Raw genomic sequence first — 24,071 nt, forward strand, 5'->3', positions numbered from 1 at the left:
TCACAATCTCAGTTTGCAATACTAAGATGATTAGAATGCATCAACAATGCAATGCCAAACGTCTTAAGAAAACTTTTCAGTAGGGTGCTAGTCCACAGACGGAGCTATTTTGCTTGTGGAGGGAGAAAGAAGCATCCACACCCTTTACTAAGAGAAAAGGAAGGAGTGGGGGGAAAAAAGGAAGAGAGAGAGAAAGACGCAAAATAACAAAGCACTGCTTCTATAAACAAATGAAAGTCTGTTCTTAAACTTTGGTAAATTCTATCTTCCTCTACCAAATAGCAATAAAACTACAAGGCAATCATTTGTGTTTTGAAGCAGAAAAAGATTACGGAGAGAAAAGGAAAAAACATTTTATCATGTACTGAACTTACAAGTATTCAAAATCCTTAATCCCCAGCTCCACGAAATATTGAGCATCACATCCTTTTCAAAATAAATCTAACATGAAACCACTGGACTCATTTTTAGCACTCGGTAGAGAACTTTCATCTCTCCCAGCGCTCACCACCCAATAACCCTTCTGGGCAGCCCTGAATAACCGCTATTCTCGTGACAAACAAGAGCTCGCGTTCCAGTGCCCCGGAGGGGCCTCCGGGCGCAGAGAGGAACTAGGGGTCTGGAGGCCAAGGACCACTGACCGCCCCCTCGCTGCCCAGAGCCAGCGGTCCGAGCCGCCCAGGAAGTGCCCGAAGCGGCGGCCGAGCGGCGGTCCCCGCACCCCAGCGGAGTGCCATCGAGGCGCACCCGCTCCGTCACTCCCAGGCAAGGTCCGCCTCCCGGAGTCCCCAGTCTTCGAGTCAGGAGGGACCCCACCGACCCCGCGCCGCCTTCCCGAGCTGGGTTCCGCCCGGGCGGCCCCGCGCCGCCTCCCGGGCCGGGTTCCGCCGGGGCGGAACCGCGGCGCCTCGTGCCCCCGCGGGGCGCACCGACGAGCCGCAGCTCGCGCGGCCGCCGCCTACCTGGAGGGAGCTGGGGTCCACGTGGACTGGGGTGCGGAGGTCGGCTGGGCGCTCAGCAGCCCCTGGCGCGCGGAGCCGGCGTGCAGAGCGCAGTGCACCGCGGAGACCAGCGCCGCGGAGATCCGCCGACCACACCCAGGCCCGCGCCGCCCAGCAGCCAACTCCGCGGCGCGCGGGGCCGGGGCGGGGACGTGGCTCAAGGCGCAAGGCGCGAGGCACGAGGCGCGCGGACTCGGCGGGGACGCGCCGCGGGCGCGCGCAGATCCTGGAGCTTGCGCGTCCCGGGTTGGGGGGCGAAAGCTGCTGGCGTGGCGCGCAGCTTTTGCTTCCGATTTTTTCTCTCGTTTCCTGCTAGAAAGAGAAGAAAAACATTAATTCCACGGGCAGTTTCGTTTTCTTGGTGCGGCGCCTGGACTCCGGAGCACACTTCTGAGGAGCGCCCAAGTGGTGTGGCCGGTTTCCTTCCTGCCACTGCGCAGGCCTCAGCTTGCTCGTGGGCTGGATAGAGGGGCTGACTTAGGAGACCTCAAGGTCCCATTTAGGTTTCACATTCTATGAACTGAAGCCCCGAGTCTTCCAAAATTGCCTTGGGATCCCAGCTCTATCGTCGCTAGTTGTGTGACCGTGTACCCCCTCATGGACTGTTTCATCGGGGGCAAAGTAGGGCTAGTGTACCTATCTCATGAAGGTGAGAAATTTTTTAATGAGGTAACGTTTGCACAGAGCCTGCCTCTGAATAAATGATCAACGCTTGGAAGTTATTGTTACTGCTGTCGCTGATGAAACCGGGCCTTCCAGATAACCCTGTCAATTCGCTCATCTCTGCATGAGTTAAACATCACATGCAACCGACTTTTTCCAGATTTCTAGGGCTGTGTTATGTTTAAAATGTCATAAAATGAATGCATCTACCCAGTTTGCTTCCTCTGAAGTCAGTACCGCCCGGGAGCAATTTTCCTCTCCCCCACCCCCATCTTTCTTCTGAGTTAATTCCAGTTTGACAGACTGTTGCTATAGCATTCCTTCTCTGACGTCAAACAATTTAAAGAAACAGCCCTGGGTAGCGAAAACTGCAGAGGAGTTCTTTGTGGAGTTTCTGTGCTGAAGAAACGTTCGAACAATATCATGAGAGAACTTTAACACCTCCGCAGCCTTCCATTTCTTCTTCAGCAGCTCCCCACCATCACCTGGAATAAATTTTTTAGTACCTTCATGATGAACACACCCTGACTGCAGCAGTGGAAAAAATGTGACCGTTTTGCAGAAAAGCCAGACAAAAATGGAAGCAGCTGTGGTGCTAGGATGATGAAATTATAGGTGGTTCCCCCCCACCACCAGATTTTTATTTTCCTTAATGTGGGGTGCTTGTTTCCATTAAGAAAAAGAAGACATGCCAAATCTTCTACATATATGTGTCTGAAAAGTTGATTAGGACTTGAACAGTTTGCAGCTGTAACTATTTATGTTTTATTAATCAAATCCTGAGCATTATCATTGTCTTGTTTAAGAGGAAGCAAAGGGAAATTATTATTTAAGGAACTCCTATTATGTACCAGGCTCCCTGCTTTCTTAGATTGTACTTAATTCTCATACCAATTTTTCAGTGTGCAGTCTACCCCTGTTTTACAGATCAAAAAAAAAAAAATACGGCTCAGTGAGATTAAGTTATTTACATAGAATTGCACAGTGTCACAGACTTATATGGAATCCAGATTGGATCGACTCCAATGCCCACTTTCTTTCAGATTCTTTTCTGTCCCCTGCTTGTGCACTGGCACTTAACAGAGATATTATAGGTCTTTGAGAGGTGGTTGGGTTAAGATTATCAGTTGAAAAGCAAGTTGCTGGTATTTAGGAAAACCCAGTGAAAAATATTGAGTTATTCTCTTCCAGGAAAGATTAGGGGAAATATAAATCAACAGCTCCTAAACACAAAAACCTGAAAAAAAAAAATGTTACAAGAATTTTACTGCCCATTATTTGAAGATTTATGAATAAGTTACACAAAATGATCACTTCAACCTTCCTGAAAATTTGATGTGGACCGAGAAATTACTGAAAATAAAGTCCAAGTACAAAAAAGAAAAGTTTAATTATTATCCAAACTAGTTCACTTCCAAGAATATTATGTTTCTGTTTTGCCACGTCTGCTGCACATTTCTCTGAAAAGAATACTTACTTGTTAAAGGACAAGCCTGTATTACAAATGTGAAAGTGGAGATGATGAAAAGAATTTCTTTAGCAGGAATAATTTCCTAAAAACACAATGATACATCTAACTGATCCAGCAATTAGTAATCTTTCACGTGATGATATAATCCATGTAGAAAGAAAGAGAAGGAAAGAAAGAGAGAGAGAAGGAAGAGAGAGAAAGAAAGGTAGGTATTATTAATATTCTTCAAGCCTGTAGATTTGTGTAGACAATTGTGTAATGATGTAGCCTGCCTGCTTCTAATAATTAAATCCAATGTTCTTGTGTTTGGATGCCACTGGCTAGTGTTTAGATTTCTAACTCGTTAAGCCCATGTTGGCAAATCCTATTCTATTAAAAGATGATGGGAGGGGGTCTCCCCTAGAGAACCTTGGAAGACAGAATTCCTGTCTGTTTCATCCTTGTGTTCTTTGTGACGTTTAACAGAATACCTTGTAGATTCTAAGTACGCAGTGAACAAGTGAATAAATAAAGGCACCTGGCTACTTCTTTTACTCAACCTTCATACCTACCTTCCTCAGGCCCCCACTCAGAATCATAGAAAGAAGAGTGATCACTATTTTTCTGGGAGTTCAGTTTTCGTTGCTTCTGCAGGGTGTTTTGCTTGCTTTTAACCAAGTTCAGAGAAGCTCTGCTGTTGGTTCTACATTAGATGAATCTGAAACCCATTCTCAGCAAGCTACAGTAGAATCCACAGTGCATAGGTTCATAACCTTGGCTTTTAAATCATACCCTAGAAATAGTCTGTTTTTTTTTTTTTTCTGAGCCTACTTTGCTGTCAGACAATGCCAAGTACATTATGAAGAACACAACAGTCAAAGTGTACAATATCCCAGTACAGGACTGTTGTATGTGTTGTATACATTCCTATCTATTGTATTCAGGATGACACCAAGTTCTATACATGGCATATACTTTATAGAACTAAAGTAACAGGTTTTCTTCTAAATACAGCTAAAAAGTTCAAAAATGTTAATGGACATTGTTTAATAGGATTTGCAGCAGAGTTCCTTAAGGATGTAAGAAGCAAATCCTTAGTAGACTCTAAGAAGTGAGTTTATATGTTGTCTGAGACATCCTTAATCCTGGGCAGTCATGTCCAAACCCTTCCCTCTTGCTCACACACATTACATTTCGATATCAACTCTTTTTACAGTCATTTTGAGCCCGCCTTTACTGTGTTCTTTTTCTCTATTTTCCTAATACAAATAAGTTAAAGCTCTCGCATCTTTCTTCTCAGGTTCTCTAATGGCAATTTGGGTCTATTGTCTATATGCACGTCAGTGGCCTTAATCACTCTACTTGATTAATGATGTCTGTCTCGGGCATAGGAGAGGAAACAGAATTACCCAAGCATATATTTGCTGCTCTAGGTCCTATGGTTCATGTCTCTGGAGTCTGTTATTGAAAATGGACAGGCAAAGTGCAAAGAATACTAAACTGCACATCAGAAGACCTGATTTAGAGCTTTGGCTCTTGTACTAAACATCTGTGTGAGCAGATCATAACCTGCCTGCATTCTGTCTTCTTCAATATATCAAATGGGAGTGCTGGATCTTAACAGGATTGGCAAATAGCAGTGATGCCATCACTCAGTACTGTGCCCAGCGTATAACTTCACTAATCAGAAAAGGAGTCGTTCCCTCTAAGCCTCATTACCATCCCCCAAATTCTTCTGAATACAGGTATCCCCCAACCTTTTCAACAGTTTATACCACTTTGCATTTATGAAAGACCTATATTAGAATCTGTTTTTTCACTAACTGAAAGAAATCCAAGAAGGATTTTTGCTTTTATGGGGAAAAAAAGGCAAAAGGCGAAAATAGCATTCAGCGTTTGTTTGCCAACAGCCCTGGCAGAGGCAGCAGGGAGCGTGGCACCACCCAGCTCCTTTCCTGAGAAATACACTCAGCATCTCAGCATCCAGCCTCCATAGCTTTGAACTCTGTCTGTGAACATCTGGGCTTTATCTTGGTTTATTTTGTGCTTCCATTAGCAAGATGGGTCCTAACATAATTACTTCTTCACTTTAGACCATTTTGGCTTACAAATGGTTTCCTAAGAAGGTTCTGCTTTTGAATAGTAGGGGAACCCTGTACCATATACCAGGAAGGCACTCCGATCTACTGGCTTATCAGAAAAAGCATTGTATTGGGGGCTTCCCAGGTGGCACTAATGGGGGACATCCCAGGTGGTGCTAGTGACTAAAGAACCTGCCTGCCAATGCAGGAGATGTAAGAGATGTGAGTTCGATCCCTGGGTCTGGAAGATCCCCTGGAGAAGGGCATGGCAACACACTACACTATTCTTGCCTGGAGAATCCCATGGACAGAGGAGCCTGGTGGGCAACAGTCTATGGGGTTGCAAAGAGTTGGACACAACTGAAGCGACTTAGCACTCGTGTATGCATGCTTTGTGACCAGCCTTCTCCAAACTTAGTGGATTAGCACAACAGCAATTGTTTAAGTTGCTCACAAAAAGCCTACTTAGGCAGGGCTCTGCTGACACTCTCTGCTCTGTTCTGGACAGTGTCAGTTAGTTTGACTCTCCGTTCAAGATGGCTGTGTGATATGGCTGGCACTATTGGGCTGGCTGTTGGTTAGAAGAAGATCAGCCAGGGTCTTTGTTCCTCTAAAGTTAGGCCTTTCCATGGGCTACTTGGAATTCCTTATGCTACAGTGGCTGGGTTCCAAGAGCAAGCCTTCTAAGAGAATGAGGAAATGCATAGCATTTTTATGACTTAACTTTGGGAAGTATATATTGTAGCTTTCATCATTCTCTCTTGGTCTAAATAGTCACAAATTCAAGTCATAGAGACATAGGTCTCTTTTTAAGAAAAAAAATTTTTATTGAAGTATATGGAGAAGGAAATGGCACCCCACTCCAGTACTCTTGCCTGGAAAATCCCATGGACGGAGGAGCCTGGTAGGCTACAGTCCACGGGGTCGCTAACAGTCGGACATGACTGAGCGACTTCACTTTCACTTTTCCCTTTCATGCACTGGAGAAGGAAATGGCAGCCCACTCCAGTATTCTTGCCTGGAGAATCCCAGGGACAGGGGAGCCTGGTGGGCTGCCGTCTATGGGGTCGCATAGAGTCAAACACGACTGAAGCGACTTAGCAGCAGCATAGTTGATTTACAATTTCGTGCCATCTCTGCTTTACCACAAAGTGACTCAGTTATTTACATATACACATTCTTTTTTATATACTTTTTCATTCTGGTTTATCACAAGATATTGAATATAGTTCCCTGGGCTATACATTAGGACTTTGTTGTTTATCCAGTATAAATGTAATAATTTGCATCTACCAACCCCAACTCCTAGTCCATCCCTCTTCCCCACATCCCCTCGGCAACCACAAGTCTGTTCTCTATGTCTATGAATCAGTTTCTGTTTTGTAGATAGATTCATTTGTGCCGCATTTTAGATTCCACTTATAAGTGATATCATATGGCGTTTGTCTTTCTCTTTCTGACTTACTTCATTTAATATGATAATCTATGCTTGCTTCCATGTTGTTGCAAATGTCATTCTGTTCTTTTTATGGCTGAGTAATATCCATTGTATATAGGGACATAAACCTCTTGATGGAGGAGTAGCAAGATTCTAGAAGAGCAGGTAGGTTGACATCTATTGTTGCAGCCATTCTTGAAAATACAATCTGCCATGAGCATATTTTCTGACCCTGGATTAATGTGTGAATCTAAACATGTAAAATTCTACTTTTCCATTCCTTTTTCCCGTTTAACATTGCTTATGTTTATTTATGCTAATATCTAATAGATATTTTAAACAATGGAAAATGTCTTGCTTTCTATGCTAGTTTGGTTTTGGGGCTTTAAAAATTTTTTTTTTAACTATCATGTTGTGAAATTGATCTTTTTCTTTTGGTATGTGGTTCTATGATTTTAAAAACATGTACGGATTCCTGTAACCATAACTACAATCAGGATACAGAACAGTTCTATCATCCTCCCCAATTTTTTTCATGCCATCGTTTTATTATTATTGTTACTATTATCTTACCTCCCTCCCTAACTCCTAAAAACCATTGGTCTGTCTTCCGTCCCTACAGCCTTGTCTTTTTGAGAATGTTATTAATATATAAATGGAATCATACTGTATGAAACCTTTTGAGACTAGCTTCTTTCAGTCAACCTAATACCTTTTTCCATCTTATTACTGTGTAGCAGTCCATGGTATGGAAGTACCACAGTTTGTTTACCTATTCAACCAGTCAATGACATTTGGAATGTTTTCCAATTTGGGGCAATTATGAACAGAATTTCTATAAATACTTATGTACTATCCAAATGGCAGTGTTTATGTTAACTTATGTTTTCATTTTTCTAGAGCAGATAACCGTAAGTGGGATTGTTGTATTACATGGTTAGTGTATGCTGCTGCTGCTGCTGCTGCTGCTAAGTCGCTTCAGTCGTGTCCAACTCTGTGCGACCCCATAGACGGCAGCCCACCAGGCTCCGTCCCTGGGATTCTCCAGGCAAGAACACTGGAGTGGGTTGCCATTTCCTTCTCCAATGCATGAAAGGGAAAAGTGAAAGTGATGTCGCTCAGTCGTATCCGACTCTTCTTGACCCCATGGACTGCAGCCTACCAGGCTCCTCCGTCCATGGGATTTTCCAGGCAAGAGTACTGGAGTGGGTTGCCATTGCCTTCTCCGGTTAGTGTATGAGAAACTGCCAAATCATTTTCTGGAGTGGCTGGTCCATTTTTCATTCTCACCAGCAATGTATGGGGAGTTCGAGTTGCTGAGTCCTTGTCAGCACTTGATATTGTCAGTGTTGGTTTTTGTAATTTCAGCCTTTCAAATAGGTGTGTAGTAGTACCTCATCATAGCAGTTTATTATTGTAAATTCTTCAGCGCCATGCATACATGTTATCTCCTGCCTTTCCCTACCTTGATCCAGTCCATGCATTTCTGTCAAATAAGTTTTCCTATAACACAATACTGATTAGATTCATTCTTGGCTCAGAGAACCTGCAGCGCTTTCCAATTACTTACTGAATTGAATATATCTGCTTTGCAAGGCCTTACATAATCTGACTCCAACCTACTTTCCCAGGTTCATCTTTTACTTCTTTATTTTTCTCTCAATCTAGTCCTTTTGTTCTTCTGAGAGGAGGTTCTTTGCCTTCTCATCTTTGTCAGTGCTGTTCCCAAAACTGTCTCCTCTGTCCTTTCGTCTGTATTTCTCAAGAAACAAGAACTTGAGGGGACTGTCCTTGATTCTCTGTGCCTGGAATACCACCATGAAATACCATGCAATCTATCCCAGACACTCTCCCCAGGCTCTCCGATCACCCTCCTGGGCAGGTCAGCAAATCCAGGACCGGCCGGTATCCAGCTGAGAAATGTCTCCTTTGCTGATATAGACCAACTACGTTCCCAGTGATTCTACTTGGAAATAATGATATCATCTCATGTCTATCTTACCAGTTCTCTGAGAGGTTTTTGAAACATTTTTGAGATTTGAGATTAATGATATGGTAATTTTTCAAAGACTTTTCAATAAAGCATGAAGAGCTCTGATAGCTGTCAACAATATGTCACTTCCCTTCAGTAAATGAAAGCTGAGAAAGAATAATTTAATAACATTAATAGTTTCCTGAAAAAACAGTTGCTTTTGTCTGATACCAAGTCACCTACCCTGGACTTCAAACTCCACTTAGCAAGTTAAAAAAAAAAAAAAAGAAAGGAGATATATAAATCAGCTATTACTCTAAATATTTTTATTTAACTGTTGAAGAGATAGCATTCTCAGTAACAACAACATTAACAAACCTGCTCTTTAGAACAAACCTCTAAGGTTAAGGGAATGATTTTAAAAGCCTCTGCTTGCTCCAAGGATTAAGAGAAAAGGTTTATTTGTTCTGTCTCAGTCATATTTTCTAAGTGGACCAGAATATCGAAATAATGTTTTTGAAAGCCCATATAAATCCTAAGAAAGTTAAATGAATTCGTTTATGATAGCAAATTCAGTTTAGGTCAAGAGTATAATGTATTCAAGTTACATTCTACATAACTTCCTTCTTCTATAATTATGCCCGTAATTACGGTATATAGAGCATAATATATTATTTTGTATGGTCTAGAGGTTTACAATTACATGACGATTCCATACCAAATTCTTACTTCTAGGGCTCCTGTCTTATCACTGTATTTTTAGTCTTAGGACAGCGCCAACATGTAGTAGGGATCTCTAGTGTTTGTTCAATGAATGAAAGAATGTAGAGCTCTAAGGAGAGGTTGCTGGGAGTTTCGTTCATTCATTTATGAGTATTTGATAAGTTCTCAGAAAAAAAGATAACTTCAAAGATATTTAGGAATAAATAGAATCAGGCTAGCAAAATGCTTGATTCAGTATTAATGATTCTAGGAGCAGAGTCTTCTGGCAAGTAAGGTGGTCAAATTGGTGTGGAAGCAGAGCACAAGTTCTAAGGCTTGGGGCAGTTTTACACTTTTCCTTCACAGCTTGTGAGCTCTGAGCTATCTTCACAGTGGTAGCTGTGAAGGTAGCTACCATCTCCTTTTGTTGTCATTTTAGTGTTTGTTTGTTTTTTGTTTTTTTTTTTGGCTGCTCAGCATGTGGGATCTTGGTTCCACAGACAGGGATGGAACCCACTCACTTTGCAGTGGAAGCCCAGAGTCCTAACTCTTGGACTGCCAGGGAAGTCCCATCATTTTAGTTCTTAATGTGATAAGGGGATTGGAGGGGGCTGCTTCCCCATTTTGTTATCCAAATGGCAGCAGTGAATAAGGGTTTCTGGAGCAATTCACTCTCTTCAGGGGACAAGAATGAGAGAAGACTACTTGGCAGAAGCCAGCTTCTGTTCTCATAGTTTGTGCTGAGTGCACTAATGGGTGTGATATCATCACTTGCTTTTAAGTGTTCTGTGGGAAAGCCCAGCCCTTTATGCTGATGCAAGAATAATAGTGGAGTAATGCTGATTTAAACAGAACCAGCATTGTTAAAAAACAGAATTGCTTTTCTCTTCTTTAAAGTACCTCTAGGGGGAAAACCAACACATAGGACTGAAAATAAATATCTAAAATGCTCTGGATTTAATGCTCTAGATTGAAGGCAGGGGGAGAAGGGGATGACAGAGGATGAGGTGGTTGGATGGCATCACCGACCTGATGAACATGTGTTTGAGCAAGCTTCAGGAGTTGGTGATGGACAGGGAAGCCTGGAGTGCTGCAGTCCATGGGGTCGCAGAGTCAGACACGACTGAGCAACTAAACTGAACTGAAAATGCTGTAGAAATGCAGCAGAGTTAAGATTTTTTCCTAATAGAAACAATCTTCTTTAGAACAGATATCCTAATATAGTATTTCCCTTTCAGTACCTTTTAGGTTTATATACATTTATTGAATATTTATTGAATATTTAGGAGTCAGCACTTCACATCATTTACCTCATTTACTACCTACAACTTATAAGGAGATACTATTGTTCCTATTGTGAAAAGGAGGAGATTTAGGTTCAGAAAGAGGAGAATATTGCTCAAGGTCCTAAGGTAGTGCCAGGGGATGAGCATAAAAGATTCAGGCTCCCATCCTTTTCATTTCTTCTTATCCTTCTTGTCAAAACTAAACAGCATATTAGAAAGCAGAGACATTACTTTGCCAATAAAGGTCCATATATTCCAAGCTATGGTTTTTCCAGTAGTCATGAACAGATGTGAAAGTTGGACCGTAAAAAAGGTTGAGTGCCAAAAAATTGATGCTTTTGAATTGTGGTACTGGAGAAAACTCTTGAGAGTCTCTTGGACAGCAAAGAGATCAAGCCTGTCAATCCTAAAGGAAATCAACACTGAATATTAATTGGAAATATTGATCTGAAGCCTAAGCTCCCATACTTTGGCCACCTGATGCGAAGAGCCAGCTGATTGGAAAAGACCCTGATGCTGGGAAAGACTGAGGGCAGGAGGAGAAGGGGGCAACAGAGGGTGAGATAGTTGGATGACATCAACAACTCAATGGACATGAGTTTAAGCAAACTCTGGAAGATAGAGGACAGAGAAGCCTGGTGTGCTGCAATCCATGGGGTCACAAAGAGGCAGACATAACTTGGCAACTGAACAACAACAGTATCTCCAACAGCCGTCCTAGCTTCCCCAGTAATTATACTACCAAAGGAAAGGGCTATGCAAATTTTATGCAAATATAGCTTCAAAACATGCCCTTCCCTCAACAATATCCTGGCCCTGGACACTCTCCTGTATCAAATCAAATGCCTAAAACATGGTAGAGTATTCGAATGGAGCCAGAACTTTCTGACTTGATGCTTGGATGTGTTCACATCCCTGCTCTTTGAAGCTGACTCTCCAACAGTAACACAACTGCTTTCACTTAGGTTTCATTTTGGATATTCTATTTCTTTCTAAATAAATTAGGAGCAAAATCTCTGGTTAATGAATGCCTCAGAGGTTTTTCTATCTCTTCAGCTGTATTACATAAATAAAAACCAGGCAGGTAGAGAATTTAACTGCTCCACCCTCATCCAACTTGACTTGCCCCAACACTTACCCAAATCCCAGAGAAGTCACAAATTCTTTCAGTCTGAGAACATCAATTTCTTTGCTCTTTTTGTCCCTTCTCTCTTTATCATGATAGCTACTTACTGCTCTTCCTGTTTTGCTTTAACTGAAACGAATTTGAGCTTTTATCCCTTCTGTTGTTTGGATTTCCTGGCTTAAAAGCTTTCAATCAGAGTGACATTAATCCTAATTTTTCTGCAATGTGGCATGATTGCTCATTACAGATATTTGTACTGCTCCATCTTACTTTCTGAGAATTTCATGGACTTTCTCATTGGAAATGAGTCAGTGATTTGGAATTTACATCTTCCTAAGTAACAAGTAGGCTGTATCATTTTTTAAGGCTCGTTTCTTAAAGAAAATTCTACTCCAACTTATCAATTTTTTTCAAAATCTGATTTACTTACAGCCAAACCCAGAATTTAATTAACTAGTATTTACATTGTTAGCAATGTCCAAATTTAAATGTATTTTCTGTAGAGATCAACCCCAGGGCAGCTGCACAGCCTTTGCAAGAAGGTTCCTCTTCTTTGGTGACAATGAGTCAGATTTGTATTAACTCAGAAATGAATTTAAGGAGGAAAAAAAAAGAAACTTTGTCATCTTATGAGTAACTGTTTCATCTTGGTTTAGTTGATAAAGCAGCAGCTCTAAAAATAAAACTTACTGTACATTTGTTCTTTTTTCTTTATTTTAAAAACCAAGCTCTTAACTTTGTCTTTTGGCATACCTAATGAATAAGTAATTTAACAAAATGATTTCAAGTATTAGTAGTTGGAAGGAATTTCTTGGCTTGGAGATGGTGTGCTAATTGTTTCAGTCCACATATGAGCTGAAATACAAATTTCAATGAACTTTAAATATCCCCAATTTAATTATTTTCCATGAAATCAGACCTAGTGTCTTTTTCCACATTGACAATGATTGCCTAATAAGTCTAACCAAGACCAACTGAAATATGACAATTTCCAGATCTTTTTCTTCATCAATCTACAACTATGTATATTTTGTACATTTTAGTGATGTTTATTAACTCTGCCTTTTATTGAAGTTATTTGTGCAATTCTGTAAAAAGTGGTTATGTAAATAAGACTCTTAAAGACATAGATCAAGTCTGAACCATCTTTGTATCCCTCAGGGCACCAGAGTTTTCTGACTTTCCATGCTTCAATCCATCCAATATACTACTGTTAAATTAATTTTTTTTTTAAGTTCAACTTTGCTTAAGTAACTTTTTGGATAAGAACCTACAACATTTTCTGGTTGTTTACTGAATTAAATGTTCCTATTATACCTGGCACTCATAGCCTGACATTACCTAGCCATAACTTGTCTGTTCCAGCTTTTTCTCTGTGGTATTTTCCATTGAAACTTGCCTCTTCCTACTTCTGAGAAGAGGTCCTGGGATTTCCCATTTTCCTTGTGCTGTTCTCTTGAACTAGAGTGCCTCATAGCAGAACCTATCCACAAAGCCACAACTGATCCTCCCAACCGAATCTCTCCTTGTTCCTGATCTTTGCAGCCCTCGATTTATACTGCTCTTGTGCGCTTCTGTCACTGCGGCCCCACTTCAGCTTAAATTATAGTCATCGGTGTGCTTGTCTTATCTTCCAGATTTGAGAGGAGGCATGGTGTGGTGGAGAGAACAAGAGCTATGAGGTCGGAAAAATCTAGGTTCATATAGTGCCTCTATCACTTTTGAGCTTTTTTTCCCCACTTACAGAAAAGTCATTGATTCACTTGCCCTCTCATGCTTTGAGTTATCACGAAATTATTTTAAGTAAAAAGAAGATTCTTTCCACCTAACACAACCCCATTTGTAAGCACCAAAAAAGAAAAAGAAAAGTGATAAAGAGGAAAGGGAATAAACAGGCTAGTGAATAAAAAGAGACAGAAAGTTTGTGCACAATGTCTAAAGAGGTTTGAAAAAAATAACTGAAGGTGTTTAGATGAGAAAAGAAATAGCATAAGAATAGATTTTTTTTGCGGGGAGGGGGATTCTCTGATGGTCCAGTGGTTAAGACTCTGCACTTCCAACGCAGGGAGTGCAGGTTCAATCCCTGGTTGGGGAACTAAGATCCCACATGCTGCATGGGGAGGCCATAAACAAATAAAACAAACAAAAGAATAGATTTTTTTTTTAATTTCTTGAAGAAGTTTTATTAGTGGTCTTTGCATTCACTGAGGCAGGGAGCACTATCTGCCATTGCTCAAAGCAACGAAGCCCCTGGAAATAAAAAAGAAATCAAACTCACTTCTCTCTGAATCTGTCCTTCCTCTACTATGTCTTTTAGAAATAAGACATTGAAAAGAAACAGTGCCATCTGGCATATATTGGAAGATTAGGTATTTTGTCTCCTATAACAGAAGAAATTTATCATATTTTTAAGGACAGTTTCCTGAAATAAATTTGCCATTGCTTCTGCAGGAGAGGAAAAGAATTAATTAGTACTTATTAGTAATAATAGTAAAAATAACAACCCTAAACATTTGTCTAGTGTTTATTATGAGCCTATTGTGTAATTGGTAAACAAAACCGTGGTCTTGCTTAATAGTCCAATAATTTTGTTCCTCAAAGAGTGTAACAGAATTACAAGTCCTGCTCCTCAACCTATAGAACAGAATCTACATTTTTAAAAGATTCGCAGGAAAACACCAACAAAATGAAAAGATAGCCTGCTGAATGGGAGAAAATATTTGCAAATTATATAACTAATAAGTGGTTAATAGCCAAAGTACATAAAGAACTCATGCAACTCAATAGCAAAAAATAAAATCTGATTTTAAAATGTGCATTTTTCCAAAGAAGACATACAGATGGCCAACAGGCACATAAAAAGATGCTGCTAAACATCATGAATCACAGTGAGATATTACCTCACATCTGTCAGAATGGCCATCATCAAAAAGACAAGAATTAACAAGTGTTGGCGAGGATGCAGAGAAAAGGGAACTCTTGTGCACTGTTAGTGGGGATGTAAATTGGTGCCTCCACTGAATGGAGGTTACTCTAAAAATTAAAAATAGAGCCACAGTATGATCCAACAATTCCACTTCTGGGTATTTACTCAAAGAGAATGAAAAAGAAATTAGGAAAAATATATGCACCCCCATGTTTATTGCTGCACTGTCTATAATAGCCAAAATATGGAAACAGCCTAAGTGTGCACTAATGGATGAACGGATAAAGAAGTTGTAGTATATACAAATATATATACACATACATATGGTTGCTGTATGTATACATAATGAAATATTATTAAGCCATTAAAAAGAATGAAATCTTGTTATTTGCTAATACTGGAGGGTATTATGCTAAGTGAAGTAAGTCATAAAAAGAAAGACAAATACTATATGAGCTCACTTACATGTGGAATCTTAAAAAACAAAAACCAAAATCCAAGCTCATAGATACAAAAAACAAACTGGTTGTTGCCAGAGGTGTGAGGTGGGGTGGAATGGGCGTTAAAATGGATAAAGGGAGTCAAAAGGTATAAAATACAGTTATAAGATAAATAAGTCATGAGGATGTATGTACAGCATGACAACTAGAGTTAGTAATAATACTTAGAAATTTGAAGTTGCTGAGAGAGTAGATCTTAAAAGTTCTTATTACAAGAAAAGATTTCTGTAGCTAAGTATGGTGATGGTTATTAACTAGACATATTGTGGCAGTCATTTTGTAATTTATACAAATATCGAACCATGTTGAAGATCTGAAATAAATGTAACATTGAATGTCAATTATACTTTAAAAAAAAACCCAGTTAACTCATAAGTACAATAAAGTTTGAGGAGCACTGATCCTTAACATTAAGAGATAGTTTTTTCCTCTTTTTCTACCTCAGTCTTAGTCATTTGGGGTTCTTTAGTGTCCAATAATGATTTGGACTAATATGGGCTTGAAAAATGCAAAAGCATATGAATGTTAATGTGGTTGCAAGAAGATTTTGAAAGTGATGGCATCTTTTCCACCTTGACTATTTTGAGGCCAAGGAAATGCAGCCAATAGTTAGAAATTCTTTTCCAGTCATCTATACCTGACCTTTTCAGGTGAATTAGTTTTAGTCTCACATAAAAGAGCTATGGGTTGAACAGGTGAAAATAGACTACAAGGAAATCATATGGAGAGACCACTGCTAGCAGAATTTCAGATTCAGGTGGATATTCATTAGTATACCCTTTCTGTTGGACAACTTGACAATATGGATTAAGAAAACCAAGTATCTTTGACCATTCCTAAGAATTTATCTAAAATACATATTCAAAGATGCACACAAAGATTAGTGATTGAAAATTTGTGCTGTTATTTGTATTAGTGAAAATTATACGTCACTTAGATATTCAACACAATAATGGAATGATTAATCAGATTATGATGTAGCCACATGATGAATTAATATGCAGCTAGTAAAATTTTATTTTTGATTTGGGAAAAGCTCCCAATATGCTAAATGTAAAGGTAAGCTCACCAAGTAAAAGTGGAGTATGATTTAAATTTTATACAAAGTACTTACACATGGAAAAGAAATATACCAAAATAGTTATTACTCAGTTTTAAATTGTGGCAAATTATATTATTTATTTATTATTTGTTTATTTATTATTTTCAATATTTACCAAGTTTTTTACAGTACATTATTTCTATCATTAGGGGAAAAAATTAAATAACAACAAAATGTATAGTTAGTACTCCTTGATTACTGCTTCTGATTTCAAGTTTTGACTTGGAAAAGACAGTGTATTTTTGATGGAATATTCTATCACTTTTTTTCTACCTGCTGCCCCTTGTTTGGAGAATGACCCTCCACAGATACTAAATATACCCTTCAAAAATGACAAAGTTCTGATTACAGATATCCCTTCTTTATTCTTCTGCTAAATTCAAGAATATAACAAAAATTCTCTCCAAGGTTCAAAGTCCATTCCCCATAGTGATAGAACTTAAAAAAAATTTTCATTTTGAAATAAATACAGTTGCACAGGGAGTAGTAAAGATAATATAGAGAGGTGTGCTGTGCCCTTCATCTAATTCTCTCTTGGAGCAACGTTTAAACATGAATTATTTGCTGGATTTCATTTCTTTATCCTTACAGCAGGAAACTAGTGCTAAGTGGCTGTGTCGTCAGCTCTAAAGCCAAGTCCAGTCCTTTCGGTTTCTCTATTTTGAAAAAGGGGAAATAACTTTTTTCTTAAGTTCCCATGGTTGACCCTGAGTCATAGAGGTTTACAAAGAAATCTCAGCCTGTTGTATCATTTCTTCTGCCATATCCATGTGTAAATGTAACCTTTTAGTTGTAGTTTTGATTGAAGAGTGCATGCTTCTCTCTTTATAGGGAATTACCAAGTACTGCTGGTATTTTGCTCAGCTAAGTTGATGTAACCTAATCGGAAAAACAGGGTGGAAAAGATAGCCTTGACTGATACAAACCTCTTTTGTTTTTAATGTGTTGGGGCTTCAACGTGACAAACTTAAAACATTGAAGGCTGAAAAAATAATACTCTGTTAAAAGACACCTGCTTGGTGATGATAGTGAAACAAAGCAAAAGGACTACTCTTGCCAAACCTGACTGCTTCTCTCAATCATTGTTAATGGTGAAAGCACAGCGGCTCAGACGTGGCAGGAGTCAGCAGTGGGCACTCTACAGTCACTTAGCCCAAATTTACACTGTGGTTCTGCCACTTATGAGCTGTGTGGCCCTGGGCAATTTCCTATTCTTCAATTTCTTTATCTTCTGGCCCAAGAGTAGGCACTCAAGAAGTATTAGCTATCACTCCTGCTGTATACATTATAAGTGGTTGATGAACATTCTTTGGGATTCCCAACCATTTTACATTCTTCAAGAAATATTTTTTTTATTTAATTTTATTTATTTATTTATTTATTTTAGAGTTTGCTCAGGATTGGTATTAATTCTTCTTTACAAGTTTGATAAGTTTCACCAGTGAAACCATCTGGTCTTGGACTTTTGTTTGTTGGGAGGTTTCTGATTACTGACTCAGTCTTCTTACTAGAAATCAGTCTGTTCAGATATTCTATCTCTTTATGATTCTGTCATAGTAGGTTGCATGTTTCTAGGAATCAAGAAATCTTTAAAACTAGTATAAATTTGCATATGTACCATGATAACATTGATTTGAAACACTCTAGGACACACTTCAATTTTAGTCTTGAACAAGTGATTCTATACGATCTCACATGTTCACTTGTGTTTAAATGGTTGGAATTCTCTTCTCTCAACACTCATCTTCAGATGCCAAATTGACCAGATTTTCTATCTACACTTGTGTTTGTCTCCCATAACCATTCAGATATCCTAACATTTTTATGTTCACTTTATGTACAAATTGAAAAATTATTTTAGAGAAACTCAAATGAGATTATTAACCAGAGGGCCACCACTTTTCGAGCCAAGAGCCTAGAACAGAGATAATCTGGTTTTTTTTCTGTCCAATGGAAGGAGTACCAAAATTGAAAAACAAACAAAAAAATCCTGTCACTTTGCCAGACTGATGGAGGAACATTTCCCCAATCCACATAAAGCCATTCTATGAGCTAATTAATTTGTTCGATTAAAAGTAAAAGAAACATTTACATGCACAATGTGTAAGAGCAGTTATTGGAAAAAATAACAAAATAGCTGCAAACTCTGGACACAGCTGAGTGAGCAAACGTGCTTTTTAAATAGCAAGTATCAGATTGTTGTTGTTCAATCGCTACATCATGTCTGACTCTTTGCAGCCCCATGGACTACAGCAGGCCAGGCTTTCCTGAACATCACTATCTCCGAGTTTGCTCACACTCATGTCTACTGAGTCGGTGATGCCCTCCAACCATCTCATCCTCTGTCTTCCACTTCTACTCCTGACCTCAGTCTTTGACAGCTTCAGGGTCTTTTCCAATGAGTTGGCTCTTCGCATCAGGTGGCCAAAGTATGGGAGCTTCAGTGTCAGCATCAGTCCTTCCAATGAATATTCAGGACTGATTTCCTTTAGGATTGACTGGTTGGATCTCCTTGCTGTCCAAGGGACTCTCAAGAGTCTTCTTTAGTACCACAATTCAAAAGCATCAATTCTTTGGTGCTCAGCCATCTTTATGGTCCAGCTCTCACATCCGTACATGGCTACTGGAAAAAACATAGTTTTGGCTACACAGAACTTTGTTGGCAAAGTAATGTCTCTGCTTTTTATTTTATTTTATTTTTTTATTTTTTATTTTTTTTCACATCCAAGATTTTAATAATGTCTCTGCTTTTTAATATGCTGTCTAGGCTTGTCATAGCTTTTCTTTCAAGAAGCAAACATCCTTTAATTTCATGACTGCAGTCACCATCTGCAGTGATTTTGGAGCCCAAGAAAATAAAACGTCATTGTTTCCACTTTTTCCCCATCTATTTGCCGTGAAATGACTGGACCAGAGGCCATGATCTTAGTTTTTTGAATGTTGAGTTGTAAGTCAGCTTTTTCATTATTACAGTTTTCAAAGCTTAAGTGCTCCAGCATCCTTTAGAAATATTACACATTCTCAGGTCACAGAATTAGAGAATTTCAGAAACATAAGAAGTCCTAAGGACAGTACAGCAAAACCCGTTATACAAACAGTGACAAGTACCCTGGTGGAACTGACTCGCTTAAGGGTATTGGCTATATCTGGTAGCTAAACCCAGATATTCTGACCCCTTGTAATGGCAGCAATAACAATTTCTTGGTACACAGCTCTGAACACTTTTTCTTATGCTGTCTCCCTTTAACTCTCACTTTTATTTTTCCTTCTCTCCATCATAAACCAGCCTGTCATTCCCAAGGTCCTGGTATCCTCCAGAAGCCCAGGAAACAGTTTGTCTCCTTCACAGCCCTTATCTCATACCATGCACATCCCCACCCACTACTTGATACTATCATCAAGTACAGAGGGGTTTGTGTTTATTATCCAAGTCCATACAGATAAGATATTGTCTAAAGAAACAGAATTTACTGTTTCATGAAAATATTCACTAATGAAATCACTGCTCAAATTCCCACATATTTTACACTGGTCTTTCCTTGTCCATGGCATCTACAACTTGATCTGTCATCTCTTTCTGATATTTAGATATGGTAAACATCTGCTGTAAGACTGGGAATGCACTGCAAACTGATTGCAAACGGAAGTTGTAAATCTTGTTAAGGTTGCCAGAATTCCATGAAGTCTGTAACTATAAAATTAGTCCTAAGAAACAAAGATTCTTACCTCTCTCCCTCTAGTTTTTCAAAAACAGCCAATGTCAATGATAATGATAATCTGACACAGTTTACAAAGATTAAACTTGTTACTTAAACAAAAGAAAGTAAACAAGAATCATAACACAGTAGGCATTTTAAAAGATTGATTTAATTGATAAATTGATGAACTATGGATGGAGGTTTGTGACATTGTACAGATGACAGGAATCAAGACCATTCTCAAGAAAAAGAAATGCAAAAAAGCAAAATGGCTGTCTGAGGAGGCCTTACAAATAGCTGTGAAAAGACAGGAAGCTAAAAGCAAAGGAGAAAAGGAAAGATATACCCATTTGAATGCAGAGTTCCAAAGAATAGGAAGGAGAGATAAGAAAGCCTTCCTCAGCAATCAATGCAAAGAAATAGAGGAAAACAATAGAATGGGAAAGACTAGAGATCTCTTCAAGAAAATTAGAAATACCAAGGGAACATTTCATGTAAAGATGGGCACAATAAAGGATAGAAATGGTATGGTATGGACCTAACAGAAGCAGAAGATATTAAGAAGAGGTGGCAAGAATACACAAAAGAACTATACAAAAAAGATCTTCACAACCCAGATAATCACGATGGTGTGATCACTCACCTAGAGCTAGACATCCTGGAATGTGAAGTCAAATGGGCCTTAGGAAGCATCACTACGAACAAAGCTAGTGGAGGTGATGAGATTCCAGTTGAGCTATTTCAAATCCTGAAAGATGACGCTGTGAAAGTGCTGCACTCAATATGCCAGCAAATTTGGAAAACTCAGCAGTGGCCACAGGACTGGAAAAGGTCAGCAATGCCAAAGAATGCTCAAACTACCACACAATTGCACTCATCTCACACGCTAGTAAAGTAATGCTTAAGATTCTCCAAGCCAGGCTTCAGCAATACGTGAACCATGAACTTCTAGATGTTCAAGCTGGATTTAGAAAAGGCAGAGGAACCAGAGATCAAATTGCCAACATTCGCTGGATCATCGAAAAAGCAAGAGAGTTCCAGAAAAACATCTGTTTCTGTTTTATTGACTATGCCAAAGCTTTTGACTGTGTGGATCACAATAAACTGTGGAAAATTCTGAAAGAGATAGGAATACCAGACCACCTGACCTACCTCTTGAGAAACCTGTATGCAGGTCAGGAAGCAACAGTTGGAACTGGACATGGAACCACAGACTGGTTCCAAATAGGAAAAGGAGTACGTCAAGGCTATATATTGTCACCCTGCTTATTTAACTTATATGCAGAGTACATCATGAGAAACACTGGGCTGCAGAAAGCACAAGCTGGAAACAAGATTGCTGGGAGAAATATCAATAACCTCAGATATGCAGATGACACCACCCTTATGGCAGAAAGTGAAGAAGAACTAAAGAGCTCTTGATGAAAGTGAAAGAGGAGAGTGAAAAAGTTGGCTTAAAGCTCAGCATTCAGAAAACTAAGATCATGGCATCTGGTCCCATCACTTCATGGCAAATAGATGGGGACACAGTGGAAACAGTGGCTGACTTTATTTTTCTGGGCTCCAAAATCACTGCAGATGGTGACTGCAGCCATGAAATCAAAAGACGCTTGCTCCTTGGAAGGAAAGTTATGACCAACCTAGACAGCATATTAAAAAGCAGAGACATTACTTTGCCAACAAAGGTCCATCTAGTCAAGGCTATGGTTTTTCCAGTGGTCATGTATGGACGTGAGAGTTGGACTATAAAGAAAGCTTAGCACCAAAGAATTGATGCTTTTGAACTGTGGTGTTGGAGAAGACTCTTGAGAGTCCCTTGGACAGCAAGGAGATCCAAGCAGTCCATCCTAAAGGAGATCAGTCCTGGGTGTTCATTAGAAGGACTGATGTTGAAGCTGAAACTCCAGTACTTTGGCTACCTGAAGCGAAGAGCTGACTTATTTGATAATACCCTGATGCTGGGAAAGATTGAGGGCAAGAGGAGAAGGAGATGACAGAAGATGAGATGGTTGGATGGCATCATCGACTCGATGGACATGGGTTTGGGTGGACTCTAGGAGTTGGTGATGGACAGGGAGGCCTGGCGTGCTGCGGTTCATGCAGTTGCAAAGAGTCAGACACAACTGAGCGACTGAACTGAACTGAACCGATGAACCATCTTTTAAATTTTGTTACAGGTACCAAATATAGTTTGTTCAATCAGTTGTTTCAAAACAAAGTCAAGACTTGATTCATTCTAAGACTTCATGAATAATCTCAACTCCGCCCTAAATTTTGTTCAATACAAGATAAATTGAATTTGTTTTCATAATTTGCTCCTTTTAAAGGTCAAATTTCAATCAAACACTTATTTAATCATCTACTGTAAAACTATGGCTCCCTCTTTAAGTGGTCTTTTTGTAACACCATAGCTCCTCAGAGACGGAATATATGCATATATCAACAAAGATTAGAAGACTAGAAAGACAGTAAAATCTTTGTATAGGTATCATCTCTTGAGTGGTAGTATGGCAAGTGATTTTTATGTTCTTCTATGAGTTTTTCTAAATTTTCCAAAATTTTCTAAAAATAAATACATCTTCCTTTTGAAATGTGAAAATACTTACTTTTAAAAAGATAGAATTCTCCTTCTACTCCATCTCCTCATAATTCCCCACTCCCACCAAGAACCTGAAGCACTGACGTTGAAGCTCCTCGTTCTTCTCAGACACTATCCCTGTTTTCAAGGGCAGAAACACTTTTAATGCCTGTCATCAATGCACTTAATCTTTAATTTTGAAACTCAACATTAAAATAATTTACTACATATTTCTGAGTAAGTTTGCAATTATTCTAAAGCTTTTCATGACCCTCCTTTTTCAAGCAAGGGAGATGGTGTAGGTAACATCTGACAGGTGGAAAACTCAATTTTTCTGTTGGACTTTTCAGGCCTCAGGGTGTAAAAGTTAGTTCTGAGAAATAAAGTATCTTATCTTCCTCCCCCTAAAAGATAGTAAGCCTTTTATGAGTTCTGTGTTTTATCCGGTCAAGTGTAGGAAGTCCTTATGCTGAAGCCCTTCTTCTAGCAATAATTGGTGGGTCAGTTGTCTCTTAAGGCCACCTCTGATTCATGATCGTAAAACCATGATGCCGAAATGGCATTACAAGAAGTCGTAGACATAGTTCTGCCGGCAGAAAAACAATCGTTCATCTTCTTTCTATCCCAAAGATAATTTAATCTTTTCCTTTATTTATTTCATCTGTCTATTTTCCTGTGTATACTCTTTCCATGAGGAAGAAAACTTTTTCCCTTCTAATGTCAGAATTGTATGGCTGACAACAAAAGACATGTAAAATGAAAGAGTAAAATAAAAATAGGAGTTAAAAAGTCAAGGATTGAGGAAGTTACAAATAAATAGTAATAAGTTTGTAATTAATTGACATATACCAATGCAGGAGACATAAAAGAGACAGGTTCGATCCCTGGATCAGGAAGATGCCCTGGAGGATGGCATGGCAACCCACTCCAGTATTCTTGCCTGGAGAATCCCATGGATAGAGGAGCCTGGCGGGCTGTAGTCCATAGGGTCCCACAGAGTTGGACACGACTGAAGCGTCTTTAGCACAGCACAGCACATATTATAAACACATTTTTAGTCAACTTATAAGTAAGTAGTATAAGTTACAAATAGGGCTAGGAAGAGGAAAAGGCTTATAAAGGCACAGGTCTTGAAAAACTATATAGTTGTTACAGTTGAGCTTAGTTTCACTCTAAACTGCCTGCAATTAAAGCTAAAAGAAAGAAAGAATCAGTATAATTTAATTTTACTTCATTAATTCAGTGGGGGATTCTATAGTAGATTTATATGATAAAGCAATTATTGAAAAAAAAAATGGCAGAAAACCTGTGACAGATAGGCAATTGTTTCTCATGAAACTAAGTATAACTTCTATTATTAAGACTAAAAAATTGTTACCTTTTAACCAGATAATGGTTTAAATAATCTTTTGATATTTCTCTGTAGATTATTTACCAGTCTTCCCCAATGGCTCAGCCATAAATAATCCACCAGCACTGCAGGAGATACAGGAAGACAAAGGTTCAATCCCGGGGTCAGGAAGGTCCCCTGGAGGACGAAATGGCAAC

At 39.2% G+C, this 24,071-nt stretch overlaps 2 protein-coding genes across 8 annotated transcripts in view; one reads left to right on the forward strand and one right to left on the reverse strand.

Annotated features, from left to right (window-relative positions):
* The window catches only part of GNB4 (G protein subunit beta 4), a 65,394-nt gene extending 64,295 nt beyond the window's left edge, over positions 1-1,099 (reverse strand). For 4 of the 6 annotated variants that reach the window (XM_081571018.1, XM_081571022.1, XM_081571019.1 and 1 more), the window contains exon 1: positions 963-1,099. The gene's annotated coding sequence lies outside the window, so the exon portion shown is untranslated. Of the gene's footprint in view, positions 1-374; positions 555-962 lie in introns of those variants that run through there. The other 2 variants (XM_081571020.1, XM_081571025.1) reach the window with 2 other exon arrangements.
* Positions 1,100-2,009: 910 nt separating this feature from the next.
* The window catches only part of ACTL6A (actin like 6A), a 106,503-nt gene continuing 84,441 nt past the window's right edge, over positions 2,010-24,071 (forward strand). For both annotated transcript variants that reach the window (XM_081571009.1, XM_081571015.1), the window contains exon 1: positions 2,010-3,340. The gene's annotated coding sequence lies outside the window, so the exon portion shown is untranslated. The remainder of the gene's footprint in view (positions 3,341-24,071) is intronic.

The sequence above is a fragment of the Giraffa tippelskirchi genome, chromosome 2 (assembly GCF_054371585.1).
Source record: "Giraffa tippelskirchi isolate mGirTip1 chromosome 2, T2T-mGirTip1v1.2.pri, whole genome shotgun sequence".
Classification (NCBI taxonomy): Eukaryota; Metazoa; Chordata; class Mammalia; order Artiodactyla; family Giraffidae; genus Giraffa; species Giraffa tippelskirchi.